We start from the raw sequence: 12,650 nt of genomic DNA, 5'->3' as shown, positions 1-12,650 counted from the left end.
GTAGATAGCCGAAAAAAGTGACAGGGGTGCAACACGAGGACTTCCAAGGAGGTCACCCATCCTAGTATTACTCTCGCCCAAGCACGCTTAACTTCGGAGTTCTGATGGGATCCAGTACATTTGTGCTTGTATGATTGCACCCAGCATGCCTCTTCATTGTCAAAGTAATAAAGAGTTTCCATTCGCATTGTCGTACGAAGTCCGTTTAAATGAAAGTGCGAAAAAATCCTGCTAGATGACATCGGATGGACGATCCGAGAATTGCGGGAAGCAGGATGACCGCCACGGCTGTCATTGCGCGATGAATCTTCCCGAGTACCCCCGAATCAATATAAGAATCCCCACGATCTGACAGGCGGATCAAAAGTTATCGTCGGAACGATATTTGTGCACCAAGGGTAGCTCACGGCCAGTAAACACCTTCCGACCGGATTCCTGACTCGCATCCACTAGTAAACTCATCCGCTATAGCCGATACCTCACTGAATCTAAACAAACCCCCGCTATATTTTGACCGTAAATGAAATGTCACAACGATTTCCGTTTATCGAATCAAACGACACTATCACCCCGCCATAATAAAGACCGGCCGTATTTGAATTCACCATCCGGAAGAAAATAAATACATCCGAACCGAAACCTAGGAGGCGTCGCACTAAACGTGCGTTTCAGTTCGCATCGACGTTCCAGAACCGAAAGATTGTTCGAAAAAAGTCGTAGATAGCTGAAAAAAGTGACAAAAGATTGTTCGAAAAAAGTGGTAGATAGCCGAAAAAAGTGACAGGGGTGCAACACGAGGACTTCCCAGGAGGTCACCCATCCTAGTACTACTCTCGCCCACACGAGGACTTCCCAGGAGGTCACCCATCCTAGTACTACTCTCGCCCACGCACGCTTAACTTCGGAGTTCTGATGGGATCCAGTGCATTTGTGCTAGTATGATCGCACCTAGCATGCCTCTCCATTGTCAAAGTAATAAAGAGTTTCCAGTCGCATTGTCGTACGAAGTCCGTTTAAATGAAAGTGCGAAAAAATCCTGGTAGATGAAATCGGATGGACAATCCGAGCATGTCGGGAAGCCGGATGACTGCCAGGGCTGTCATGGCGCGATGAATCTTCCCGACCACCCCCGAATCAATATAAGAATCGCCACGATCTGACGGGCGGATCAAAAGTTATCGTCGGAACGATATTTGTGCACCAAGGGAAGCTCACGGCCAGTAAACACCTTCCGACCGGATTCCTGACTTGCATCCACTAGTACACTCATCCGGTATAGCCGATACCTCACTGAATCTAAACAAACCCCCGCTATAATTTGACCGCAAATGAAATGTTAGAACGAATTCCGTTTGTCGAATCAAACGACACTATCACCCCGCCATAATAAAGACTGGACGTATTTGAATTCACCATCCGGAAAAAAATAAAAAGATCCGAACCGAAACCTAGGAGGCGTCGCACTAAACGTGCGTTTAAGTTCGCATCGACGTTCCAGAACTGAAAGATTGTTCGAAAAAAGTGGTAGACAGCCGAAAAAAGTGACAGGGGTGCAACACGACGACTTCCCAGGTGGTCACCCATCCTAGTACTACTCTCGCCCAACCACGCTTAACTTCGGAGTTCTGATGGGATCTAGTGCATTTGTGATGGTATGATCGCACCCAGCATGCCTCTCCATTGTCAAAGTAATAAAGAGTTTCCACTCGCATTGTCGTACGAAGTCCGTTTAAATGAAAGTGCGAAAAAATCTTGCTAGATGACATCGGATGGACGATCCGAGAATGTCGGGAAGTCGGATGACGGCCAGGGCGGTCATTGCGCGAAGAATCTTCCCGAGCACCCCCGAATCAATATAAGAATCGCCACGATCTGACGGGCGGATCAAAAGTTATCGTCGGAACGATATTTGTGCACTAAGGGTAGCTCACGGCCAGTAAACACCTTCCGACCAGATTCCTGACTCGCATCCACTAGTACACTCATCCGCTAAAGTCGGTACGTCACTGAATCTAAACAAACCCCCGCTATAATTTGACCGCAAATGAAATATCAGAACGAATTCCGTTTATCGAATCAAACCACACTATCACCCCGCCATAATAAAGACCGGACGTATTTGAATTCACCATCCGGAAGAAAATAAACAGTTCCGAACTGAAACCTAGGAGGCGTCGCACGTGCGTTTCAGTTCGCATCGACGTTCCAGAACCGAAAGATTGTTCGAAAAAAGTGGTAGATAGCCGAAAAAAGTGACAGGGGTGCAACACGAGGACTTCCCAAGAGCTCACCCATCCTAGTATTACTCTCGCCCAAGCACGCTTAACTTCGGAGTTCTGATGGGATCCAGTGCATTTGTGCTGGTATGATCGCACCCAGCATGCCTCTCCATTGTCAAAGTAATAAAAAGTTTCTACTCGCATTGTCGTACGAAGTCCGTTTAAATGAAAGTGTGAAAAAATCCTAATAGAAGACATCGGATGGACGAACCGAGCATGTCGGGAAGCCGGATGACTGCCATGGCTATCATCGCGCGATGAATCTTCCCGAGTACCCCCGAATCAATATAAGAATCGCCACAATCTGACGGGCGGATCAAAAGTTATCGTCGGAACGATATATGTGCACAAAGGGTAGCTCACGGCCAGTAAAAACCTTCCGACCGGATTCATGACTCGCATCCACTAGTACACTCATCCGCTATAGCCGGTTCGTCCCTGAATCTAAACAAACCCCCGCTATAATTTGACCGCAAATGAAATGTCAGAACGAATTCCGTTTATCGAATCAAACGACACTATCACCCCGCCACAATAAAGACCGGACGTATTTGAATTCACCATCCGGAAAAAAATAAAAAGATCCGAACCGAAACCTAGGAGGCGTCGCACTAAACGTGCGTTTCAGTTCGCATCGACATTCCAGAACCGAAAGGTTGTTCGAAAAAAGTGGTAGATAGCCGAAAAAAGTGACAGGGTGCAACACGAGGACTTCCCAGGAGCTCACCCATCCTAGTATTACTCTCGCCCAAGCACGCTTAACTTCGGAGTTCTGATGGGATCCAGTGCATTTCTGCTTGTATGATCGCACCCAGCAAGCCTCTCCATTGTCAAAGTAATAAATTGTTTCTACTCGCATTGTCGTACGAAGTCCGTTTAAATGAAAGTGTGAAAAAATCCTGCTAGATGACATCGGATGGACGATCCGAGCATGTCGGGAAGCCGGATGACCGCCATGGCCGTCATCGCGCAATGAATCTTCCCGAGTACCCCCGAATCAATATAAGAATCGCCACGATCTGACGGGCAGATCAAAAGTTATCGTCGGAACGATATTTGTGCACCAAGGGTAGCTCACGGCCAGTAAACACCTTCCGACCGGATTCATGACTCGCATCCACTAGTACACTCATCCGCTATAGCCGGTTCGTCCCTGAATCTAAACAAACCCGCTCTATAATTTGACCGCAAATGAAATGTCAGAACGAATTCCGTTTATCGAATCAAACGACACTATCACCCCGCCACAATAAAGACCGGACGTATTTGAATTTACCATCCGGAAAAAAATAAAAAGATCCGAACCGAAACCTAGGAGGCGTCGCACTAAACGTGCGTTTCAGTTTGCATCGACGTTCCAGAACCGAAAGATTGTTCGAAAAAAGTGGTAGATAGCCGAAAAAAGTGACAGGGTGCAACACGAGGACTTCCCAGGAGGTCACCCATCCTTGTACTACTCTCGCCCAAGCAAGCTTAACCTCGGAGTTCTGATGGGATCCAGTGCATTTCTGCTGGTATGATCGCACCCAGCATGCCTCTCCATTGTCAAAGTAATAAAGAGTTTCCACTCGCATTTTCGTACGAAGTCCGTTTAAATGAAAGTGCGAAAAAATCTTGCTAGATGACATCGGATGGACGATCCGAGAATGTCGGGAAGTCGGATGACGGCCAGGGCGGTCATTGCGCGAAGAATCTTCCCGAGCACCCCCGAATCAATATAAGAATCGCCACGATCTGACGGGCGGATCAAAAGTTATCTTCGGAACGATATTTGTGCACTAATGGTAGCTCACGGCCAGTAAACACCTTCCGACCAGATTCCTGACTCGCATCCACTAGTACACTCATCCGCTAAGGTCGGTACGTCACTGAATCTAAACAAACCCCGGCTATAAATTAACCGCAAATGAAATATCAGAACGAATTACGTTTATCGAATCAAACCACACTATCACCCCGCCATAATAAAGACCGGACGTATTTGAATTCACCATCCGGAAGAAAATAAAAAGTTCCGAACTGAAACCTAGGAGGCGTCGCACGTGCGTTTCAGTTCGCATCGACGTTCCAGAACCGAAAGATTGTTCGAAAAAAGTGGTAGATAGCCGAAAAAAGTGACAGGGGTGCAACACGAGGACTTCCCAGGAGCTCACCCATCCTAGTATTACTCTCGCCCAAGCACGCTTAACTTCGGAGTTCTGATGGGATCCAGTGCATTTGTGCTGGTATGATCGCACCCAGCATGCCTCTCCATTGTCAAAGTAATAAAGAGTTTCGACTCGCATTTTCGTACGAAGTCCGTTTAAATGAAAGTGTGAAAAAATCCTGCTAGATGACATCGGATGGACGATCCAAGCATGTCGGGAAGCCGGATAACCGCCATTGCTGTCACCGCGTGATGAATCTTCCCGAGTACCCCCGAATCAATATAAGAATCGCCACGATCTGACGGGCGGATCAAAAGTTATCGTCGGAACGATATTTGTGCACCAAGGGTAGCTCACGGCCAGTAAACACCTTCCGACCGGATTCCTGACTCGCATCCACTAGTACACTCATCCGCTATAGCCGATACCTCACTGAATCTAAACAAACCCCCGCTATATTTTCACCGTAAATGAAATGTCAGAACGAATTCCGTTTATCGAATCAAACGACACTATCACCCCGCCATAATAAAGACCAGCCGTATTTGAATTCACCATCCGGAAGAAAATAAATACATCCGAACCGAAACCTAGGAGGCGTCGCACTAAACGCGCGTTTCAGTTCGCATCGACGTTCCAGAACCGAAAGATTGTTCGAAAAAAGTGGTAGATAGCCGAAAAAATTGACAGGGGTGCAACACGAGGACTTCCCAGGAGGTAACCCATCCTAGTACTACTCTCGCCCAAGCACGCTTAACTTCGGAGTTCTGATGGGATCCAGTGCATTTGTGCTGGTATGATCACACCAAGCATGCCTCTCCAATGTCAAAGTAATAAAGAGTTTCCACTCGCATTGTCGTACGAAGTCCGTTTAAATGAAAGTGAGAAAAAATCCTGCTACATGACATCGGATGGACGATCCGAGAATGTCGGGAAGCCGGATGACCGCCAAGGCTGTCATTGCGCGATGAATCTTCCCGAGTACCCCCGAATCAATATAAGAATCCCTACGATCTGACGGGCGGATCAAAAGTTATCGTCGGAACGATATTTGTGCACCAAGGGTAGCTCACGGCCAGTAAACACCTTCCGACCGGATTCCTGACTCGCATCCACTAGTACACTCATCCGCTATAGCCGATACCTCACTGAATCTAAACAAACCCCCGCTATATTTTGACCGTAAATGAAATGTCAGAACGAATTCCGTTTATCGAATCAAACGACACTATCACCCCGCCATAATAAAGACCAGCCGTATTTGAATTCACCATCCGGAAGAAAATAAATACATCCGAACCGAAACTTAGGAGGCGTCGCACTAAACGCGCGTTTCAGTTCGCATCGACGTTCCAGAACCGAAAGATTGTTCGAAAAAAGTGGTAGATAGCCGAAAAAAGTGACAGGGGTGCAACACGAGGACTTCCCAGTCCTAGTACTACTCTCGCCCAAGCACGCTTAACTTCGGAGTTCTGATGGGATCCAGTGCATTTGTGCTGGTTTGATCGCACCCAGCATGCCTCTCCATTGTCAAAGTAATAAAGAGTTTCCAGTCGCATTGTCGTACGAAGTCCGTTTAAATGAAAGTGCAAAAAATCCTGCTAGATGAAATCGAATGAAAGATCCGAGCATATCGGGAAGCCGGATGACTGCCAAGGCTGTCATGGCGCGATGAATCCTCCCGAGCACCCCCGAATCAATATAAGAATCGCCACGATCTGACGGGCGGATCAAAAGTTATCGTCGGAACGATATTTGTGCACCAAGGGTAACTCACGGCCAGTAAACACCTTCCGACCAGATTCCTGACTCGCATCCACTAGTACACTCATCCGCTATAGTCGGTACGTCACTGAATCTAAACTAACCCCCGCTATAATTTGACCGCAAATGAAATATCAGAACGAATTCCGTTTATCGAATCAAACGACACTATCACCCTGCCATAATAACGACCGGACGTATTTGAATTCACCATCCGGAAGAAAATAAAAAGTTCCGAACTGAAACCTAGGAGGCGTCGCACTAAACGTGCGTTTCAGTTCGCATCGACGTTCCAGAACCGAAAGATTGTTCGAAAAAAGTGGTAGATAGCCGAAAAAAGTGACAGGGGTGCAACACGAGGACTTCCAAGGAGGTCACCCATCCTAGTATTACTCTCGCCCAAGCACGCTTAACTTCGGAGTTCTGATGGGATCCAGTGCATTTGTGCTGGTATGATTGCACCCAGCATGCTTCTCCATTGTCAAAGTAATAAAGAGTTTCCATTCGCATTGTCGTACGAAGTCCGTTTAAATGAAAGTGCGAAAAAATCCTGCTAGATGACATCGGATGGACGATCCGAGAATTGCGGGAAGCAGGATGACCGCCAGGGCTGTCATTGCGCGATGAATCTTCCCGAGTACTCCCGAATCAATATAAGAATCCCCACGATCTGACAGGCGGATCAAAAGTTATCGTCGGAACGATATTTGTGCACCAAGGGTAGCTCACGGCCAGTAAACACCTTCCGACCGGATTCCTGACTCGCATCCACTAGTAAACTCATCCGCTATAGCCGATACCTCACTGAATCTAAACAAACCCCCGCTATATTTTGACCGTAAATGAAATGTCAGAACGATTTCCGTTTATCGAATCAAACGACACTATCACCCCGCCATAATAAAGACCGGCCGTATTTGAATTCACCATCCGGAAGAAAATAAATACATCCGAACCGAAACCTAGGAGGCGTCGCACTAAACGAGCGTTTCAGTTCGCATCGACATTCCAGAACCGAAAGATTGTTCGAAAAAAGTCGTAGATAGCTGAAAAAAGTGACAAAAGATTGTTCGAAAAACGTGGTAGATAGCCGAAAAAAGTGACAGGGGTGCAACACGAGGACTTCCCAGGAGGTCACCCATCCTAGTACTACTCTCGCCCACGCACGCTTAACTTCGGAGTTCTGATGGGATCCAGTGCATTTGTGCTAGTATGATCGCACCTAGCATGCCTCTCCATTGTCAAAGTAATAAAGAGTTTCCAGTCGCATTGTCGTACGAAGTCCGTTTAAATGAAAGTGCGAAAAAATCCTGGTAGATGAAATCGGATGGACAATCCGAGCATGTTGGGAAGCCGGATGACTGCCAGGGCTGTCATGGCGCGATGAATCTTCCCGACCACCCCCGAATCAATATAAGAATCGCCACGATCTGACGGGCGGATCAAAAGTTATCGTCGGAACGATATTTGTGCACCAAGGGTAGCTCACGGCCAGTAAACACCTTCCGACCGGAATCCTGACTCGCATCCACTAGTAAACTCATCCGCTATAGCCGATATCTCACTGAATCTAAACAAACCCCCGCTATATTTTGACCGTAAATGAAATGTCAGAACGAATTCCGTTTATCGAATCAAACGACACTATCACCCCGCCATAATAAAGACCGGCCGTATTTGAATTCACCATCCGGAAGAAAATAAATACATCCGAACCGAAACCTAGGAGGCGTCGCACTAAACGTGCGTTTCAGTTCGCATCGACGTTCCAGAACCGAAAGATTGTTCGAAAAAAGTGGTAGATAGCCGAAAAAAGTGACAAAAGATTGTTCGAAAAAAGTGGTAGATAGCCGAAAAAAGTGACAGGGGTGCAACACGAGGACTTCCCAGGAGGTCACCCATCCTAGTACTACTCTCGCCCAAGCACGCTTAACTTCGAAGTTCTGATGGAATCCATTGCATTTGTGCTAGTATGATCGCACCCAGCATGCCTCTCCATTGTCAAAGTAATAAAGAGTTTCCAATCGCATTGTCGTACGAAGTCCGTTTAAATGAAAGTGCGAAAAAATCCTGCTAGATGAAATCGGATGGGCAATCCGAGCATGTCGGGAAGCCGGATGACTGCCAAGGCTGTCATGGCGCGTTGAATCTTTCCGACCACCCCCGAATCAATATAAGAATCGCCACGATCTGACGGGCGGATCAAAAGTTATCGTCGGAACGATATTTGTGCACCAAAGGTAGCTCATGGCCAGTAAACACCTTCCGACCAGATTCCTGACTCGCATCCACTAGTACACTCATCCACTATAGTCGGTACGTCACTGAATCTAAACAAACCCCCGCTATAATTTGACCGCAAATGAAATATCAGTACGAATTCCGTTTGTCGAATCAAACCACACTATCACCCCGCCATAATAAAGACCGGACGTATTTGAATTCACCATCCAGAAGAAAATAAAAAGTTCCGAACCGAAACCTAGGAGGCGTCGCACTAAACGAGCGTTTCAGTTCGCATCGACCTTCCAGAACCGAAAGATTGTTCGAAAAAAGTGGTAGATAGCCGAAAAAAGTGACAGGGGTGCAACACGAGGACTTCCCAGGAGGTCACTCATCCTAGTACTACTCTCGCCCAAGCACGCTTAACTTCGGAGTTCTGGTGAGATCCAGTGCATTTGTGCTGGTATGATCGCACCAAGCATGCCTCTCCATTGTCAAAGTAATAAAGAGTTTCCACTCGCATTGTCGTACGAAGTCCGTTTAAATGAAAGTGAGAAAAAATCCTGCTAGATGACATCGGATGGACGATCCGAGCATGTCGGGAAGCCGGATGACCGCCAAGGCTGTCATCGCGCGATGGTTCTTTCTGAGTACCCCCGAATCAATATAAGAATCGCCACGATCTGACGGGCGGATCAAAAGTTATCGTCGGAACGATATTTGTGCACCAAGGGTAGCTCACGGCCAATAAACACCTTCCGACCGGATTCATGACCTCGCATCCACTAGTACACTCATCCGCTATAGTCGGTACGTCACTGAATCTAAACAAACCCCCGCTATAATTTGACCGCAAATGAAATATCAGAACAAATTTTGTTTATCGAATCAAACCACACTATCACCCCGCCATAATAAAGACCAGACGTATTTGAAATCACCATCCGGAAGAAAATAAAAGGATCCGAACCGAAACCTAAGAGGCGTCGCACTAAACGTGCGTTTCAGTTCGCATCGACGTTCTAAAACCGAAAGATTGTTCGAAAAAAGTGGTAGATAGCCGAAAAAAGTGACAGGGGTGCAACACGAGGACTTCCCAGGAGGTCACCCATCCTAGTACTACACTCGCCCAAGCACGCTTACCTTCGGAGTTCTGATGGGATCCAGTGCAATTGTGCTGGTATGATCGCACCCAGCATGCCTCTCCATTGTCAAAGTAGTAAAGAGTTTCCACTCGCATTGTCGTACGAAGTCCGTTTAAATGGAAGTACGAAAAAATCCTGCTAGATGACATCGGATGGACGATCCGAGAATGTCGGGAAGCCGTATGACCGCGAGGGCTGTCATCGCTCGATGAATCTTCCCGAGTACCCCCGAATCAATATAAGAATAGCCACGATCTGACGGGCGGATCCAAATTTTTCGTCAGAACGATATTTGTGCACCATGGGTAGCTCACGGCCAGTAAACACCTTCGGACCGGATTCATGACTCGCATCCACTAGTACACTCATCCGCTATAGCCGGTACGTCACTGAATCTAAACAAACCTCCGATATAATTTGACCGCAAATGAAATGTCAGAACGAATTCCGTTTATCGAATCAAACGACACTATCACCCCGCCATAATAAAGACCGGACGTATTTGAATTCACCATCCGGAAGAAAATAAAAAGATCCGAACCGAAACTTAGGAGGCGTCGCACTAAACGTGCGTTTCAGTTCGCATCGACGTTCCAGAACCGAAAGATTGTTTGAAAAAAGTGGTAGATAGCCAAAAAAAGTGACAGCGGTGCAACACGAGGACTTCCCAGGAGGTCACCCATCCTAGTATTACTCTCGCCCAAGCACGCTTAACTTCGGAGTTCTGACGGGATCCAGTGCATTTGTGCTGGTATGATCGCACCCAGCATGCCTCTCCATTGTCAAAGTAATAAAGAGTTTCCAGTCGCATTTTCGTACGAAGTCCGTTTAAATGAAAGTGCGAAAAAATCTTGCTAGATGAAATCAGATGGACGATCTGAGCATGTCGGGATACTGGATGACTGCCAAGGCTGTCATGGCGCGATGAATCTTCCCGAGCACCCCCGAATCAATATAAGAATCGCCACGATCTGACGGGCGGATCAAAAGTTATCGTCGGAATGATATTTGTGCACCAAGGGTAGCTCACGGGGAGTAAACACCTTCCGACCAGATTCCTGACTCGCATCCACTAGTACACTCATCCGCTATAGTCGGTACGTCACTGAATCTAAACAAACCCCCGCTATAATTTGACCGCAAATGAAATATCAGAACGAATTCCGTTTATCGAATCAAACGACACTATCACCCCGCCATAATAATGACAAGACGTATTTCAATTCACCATCCGGAAGAAAATAAAAAGTTCCGAACTGAAACCTAGGAGGCGTCGCACTAAACGTGCGTTTCAGTTCGCATCGACGTTTCCAGAACCGAAAGATTGTTCGAAAAAAGTGGTAGGTAGCCGAAAAAAGTGACAGGGGTGCAACACGTGGACTTCCAAGGAGGTCACCCATCCTAGTACTACTCTCGCCCAAGCACGCTTAACTTCGGAGTTCTGATGGGATCCAGTGCATTTGTGCTAGTATGATCGCACCCAGCATGCCTCTCCATTGTCAAAGTAATAAAGAGTTTCCAGTCGCATTGTCGTACGAAGTCCGTTTAAATGAAAGTGCGAAAAAATACTGCTAGATGAAATCGGATGGACAATCCGAGCATGTCGGGAAGCCGGATGACTGCCAAGCCTGTCATGGCGCGATGAATCTTCCCGTCCACCCCCGAATCAAAATAAGAATCGCAACGATCTGACGGGCGGATCAAAAGTTATCGTCGGAACGATATTTGTGCACCAAGGGTAGCTCACGGCCAGTAAACACCTTCCGACCAGATTCCTGACTCGCATCCACTAGTACACTCATCCGCTATAGTCGGTACGTCACTGAATCTAAACAAACCCCCGCTATAATTTGACCGCAAATGAAATATCAGAACGAATTTTGTTTATCGAATCAAACCACACTATCACCCCGCCATAATAAAGACCAGACGTATTTGAAATCACCATCCGGAAGAAAATAAAAGGATCCGAACCGAAACCTAGGAGGCGTCGCACTAAACGTGCGTTTCAGTTCGCATCGACGTTCTAAAACCGAAAGATTGTTCGAAAAAAGTGGTAGATAGCCGAAAAAAGTGACAGGGGTGCAACACGAGGACTTCCCAGGAGGTCACCCATCCTAGTACTACACTCGCCCAAGCACGCTTACCTTCGGAGTTCTGATGGGATCCAGTGCAATTGTGCTGGTATGATCGCACCCAGCATGCCTCTCCATTGTCAAAGTAATAAAGAGTTTCCACTCGCATTGTCGTACGAAGTCCGTTTAAATGGAAGTACGAAAAAATCCTGCTAGATGACATCGGATGGACGATCCGAGAATGTCGGGAAGCCGTATGACCGCGAGGGCTGTCATCGCTCGATGAATCTTCCCGAGTACCCCCGAATCAATATAAGAATAGCCACGATCTGACGGGCGGATCCAAATTTTTCGTCAAAACGATATTTGTGCACCATGGGTAGCTCACGGCCAGTAAACACCTTCGGACCGGATTCATGACTCGCATCCACTAGTACACTCATCCGCTATAGCCGGTACGTCACTGAATCTAAACAAACCTCCGATATAATTTGACCGCAAATGAAATGTCAGAACGAATTCCGTTTATCGAATCAAACGACACTATCACCCCGCCATAATAAAGACCGGACGTATTTGAATTCACCATCCGGAAGAAAATAAAAAGATCCGAACCGAAACCTAGGAGGCGTCGCACTAAACGTGCGTTTCAGTTCGCATCGACGTTCCAGAACCGAAAGATTGTTTGAAAAAAGTGGTAGATAGCCGAAAAAAGTGACAGCGGTGCAACACGAGGACATCCCAGGAGGTCACCCATCCTAGTATTACTCTCGCCCAAGCACGCTTAACTTCGGAGTTCTGACGGGATCCAGTGCATTTGTGCTGGTATGATCGCACCCAGCATGCCTCTCCATTGTCAAAGTAATAAAGAGTTTCCAGTCGCATTGTCGTACGAAGTCCGTTTAAATGAAAGTGCGAAAAAATCTTGCTAGATGAAATCAGATGGACGATCTGAGCATGTCGGGAAACTGGATGACTGCCAAGGCTGTCATGGCGCGATGAATCTTCCCGAGCACC

General features: G+C 47.0%; 16 non-coding genes and 2 pseudogenes across 16 annotated transcripts; all 18 read right to left on the bottom strand.

The window, feature by feature from the left end:
- Positions 1 to 23: 23 nt before the first annotated feature.
- Positions 24 to 142, bottom strand: LOC143875159 (5S ribosomal RNA). The gene has a single exon (XR_013249819.1). It is a non-coding gene; the product is annotated as a 5S ribosomal RNA (ribosomal RNA).
- Positions 143 to 783: 641 nt separating this feature from the next.
- On the bottom strand, positions 784 to 950 carry LOC143875362 (5S ribosomal RNA; annotated as a pseudogene).
- Positions 951 to 1,547: 597 nt separating this feature from the next.
- LOC143874989 (5S ribosomal RNA) lies at positions 1,548 to 1,666 on the bottom strand. The gene has a single exon (XR_013249657.1). It is a non-coding gene; the product is annotated as a 5S ribosomal RNA (ribosomal RNA).
- Positions 1,667 to 2,258: 592 nt separating this feature from the next.
- On the bottom strand, positions 2,259 to 2,377 carry LOC143874945 (5S ribosomal RNA). The gene has a single exon (XR_013249615.1). It is a non-coding gene; the product is annotated as a 5S ribosomal RNA (ribosomal RNA).
- Positions 2,378 to 2,973: 596 nt separating this feature from the next.
- Positions 2,974 to 3,092, bottom strand: LOC143875289 (5S ribosomal RNA). The gene has a single exon (XR_013249945.1). It is a non-coding gene; the product is annotated as a 5S ribosomal RNA (ribosomal RNA).
- Positions 3,093 to 3,688: 596 nt separating this feature from the next.
- LOC143874952 (5S ribosomal RNA) lies at positions 3,689 to 3,807 on the bottom strand. Its single transcript, XR_013249621.1, has one exon. It is a non-coding gene; the product is annotated as a 5S ribosomal RNA (ribosomal RNA).
- A 592-nt stretch (positions 3,808 to 4,399) lies between these two features.
- Positions 4,400 to 4,518, bottom strand: LOC143874909 (5S ribosomal RNA). The gene has a single exon (XR_013249579.1). It is a non-coding gene; the product is annotated as a 5S ribosomal RNA (ribosomal RNA).
- A 597-nt stretch (positions 4,519 to 5,115) lies between these two features.
- On the bottom strand, positions 5,116 to 5,234 carry LOC143874445 (5S ribosomal RNA). The gene has a single exon (XR_013249124.1). It is a non-coding gene; the product is annotated as a 5S ribosomal RNA (ribosomal RNA).
- Positions 5,235 to 5,831: 597 nt separating this feature from the next.
- LOC143875410 (5S ribosomal RNA) lies at positions 5,832 to 5,939 on the bottom strand (annotated as a pseudogene).
- A 596-nt stretch (positions 5,940 to 6,535) lies between these two features.
- Positions 6,536 to 6,654, bottom strand: LOC143874598 (5S ribosomal RNA). Its single transcript, XR_013249274.1, has one exon. It is a non-coding gene; the product is annotated as a 5S ribosomal RNA (ribosomal RNA).
- A 641-nt stretch (positions 6,655 to 7,295) lies between these two features.
- On the bottom strand, positions 7,296 to 7,414 carry LOC143874647 (5S ribosomal RNA). The gene has a single exon (XR_013249320.1). It is a non-coding gene; the product is annotated as a 5S ribosomal RNA (ribosomal RNA).
- Positions 7,415 to 8,055: 641 nt separating this feature from the next.
- Positions 8,056 to 8,174, bottom strand: LOC143875063 (5S ribosomal RNA). The gene has a single exon (XR_013249727.1). It is a non-coding gene; the product is annotated as a 5S ribosomal RNA (ribosomal RNA).
- Positions 8,175 to 8,771: 597 nt separating this feature from the next.
- Positions 8,772 to 8,890, bottom strand: LOC143875076 (5S ribosomal RNA). Its single transcript, XR_013249740.1, has one exon. It is a non-coding gene; the product is annotated as a 5S ribosomal RNA (ribosomal RNA).
- A 598-nt stretch (positions 8,891 to 9,488) lies between these two features.
- LOC143874452 (5S ribosomal RNA) lies at positions 9,489 to 9,607 on the bottom strand. The gene has a single exon (XR_013249131.1). It is a non-coding gene; the product is annotated as a 5S ribosomal RNA (ribosomal RNA).
- Positions 9,608 to 10,204: 597 nt separating this feature from the next.
- On the bottom strand, positions 10,205 to 10,323 carry LOC143874794 (5S ribosomal RNA). Its single transcript, XR_013249464.1, has one exon. It is a non-coding gene; the product is annotated as a 5S ribosomal RNA (ribosomal RNA).
- Positions 10,324 to 10,921: 598 nt separating this feature from the next.
- Positions 10,922 to 11,040, bottom strand: LOC143874183 (5S ribosomal RNA). Its single transcript, XR_013248871.1, has one exon. It is a non-coding gene; the product is annotated as a 5S ribosomal RNA (ribosomal RNA).
- Positions 11,041 to 11,637: 597 nt separating this feature from the next.
- Positions 11,638 to 11,756, bottom strand: LOC143874451 (5S ribosomal RNA). Its single transcript, XR_013249130.1, has one exon. It is a non-coding gene; the product is annotated as a 5S ribosomal RNA (ribosomal RNA).
- A 597-nt stretch (positions 11,757 to 12,353) lies between these two features.
- On the bottom strand, positions 12,354 to 12,472 carry LOC143875137 (5S ribosomal RNA). The gene has a single exon (XR_013249798.1). It is a non-coding gene; the product is annotated as a 5S ribosomal RNA (ribosomal RNA).
- Between the last annotated feature and the right edge of the window lie 178 nt (positions 12,473 to 12,650).

Source organism: Tasmannia lanceolata, unplaced genomic scaffold (genome assembly GCF_043159265.1).
Source record: "Tasmannia lanceolata isolate RefF3 unplaced genomic scaffold, GAP_Taslan_0.1 ptg000003l, whole genome shotgun sequence".
In the NCBI taxonomy this organism is placed as follows: domain Eukaryota; kingdom Viridiplantae; phylum Streptophyta; class Magnoliopsida; order Canellales; family Winteraceae; genus Tasmannia; species Tasmannia lanceolata.
This window is presented reverse-complemented; position numbering and strand designations above follow the sequence as displayed.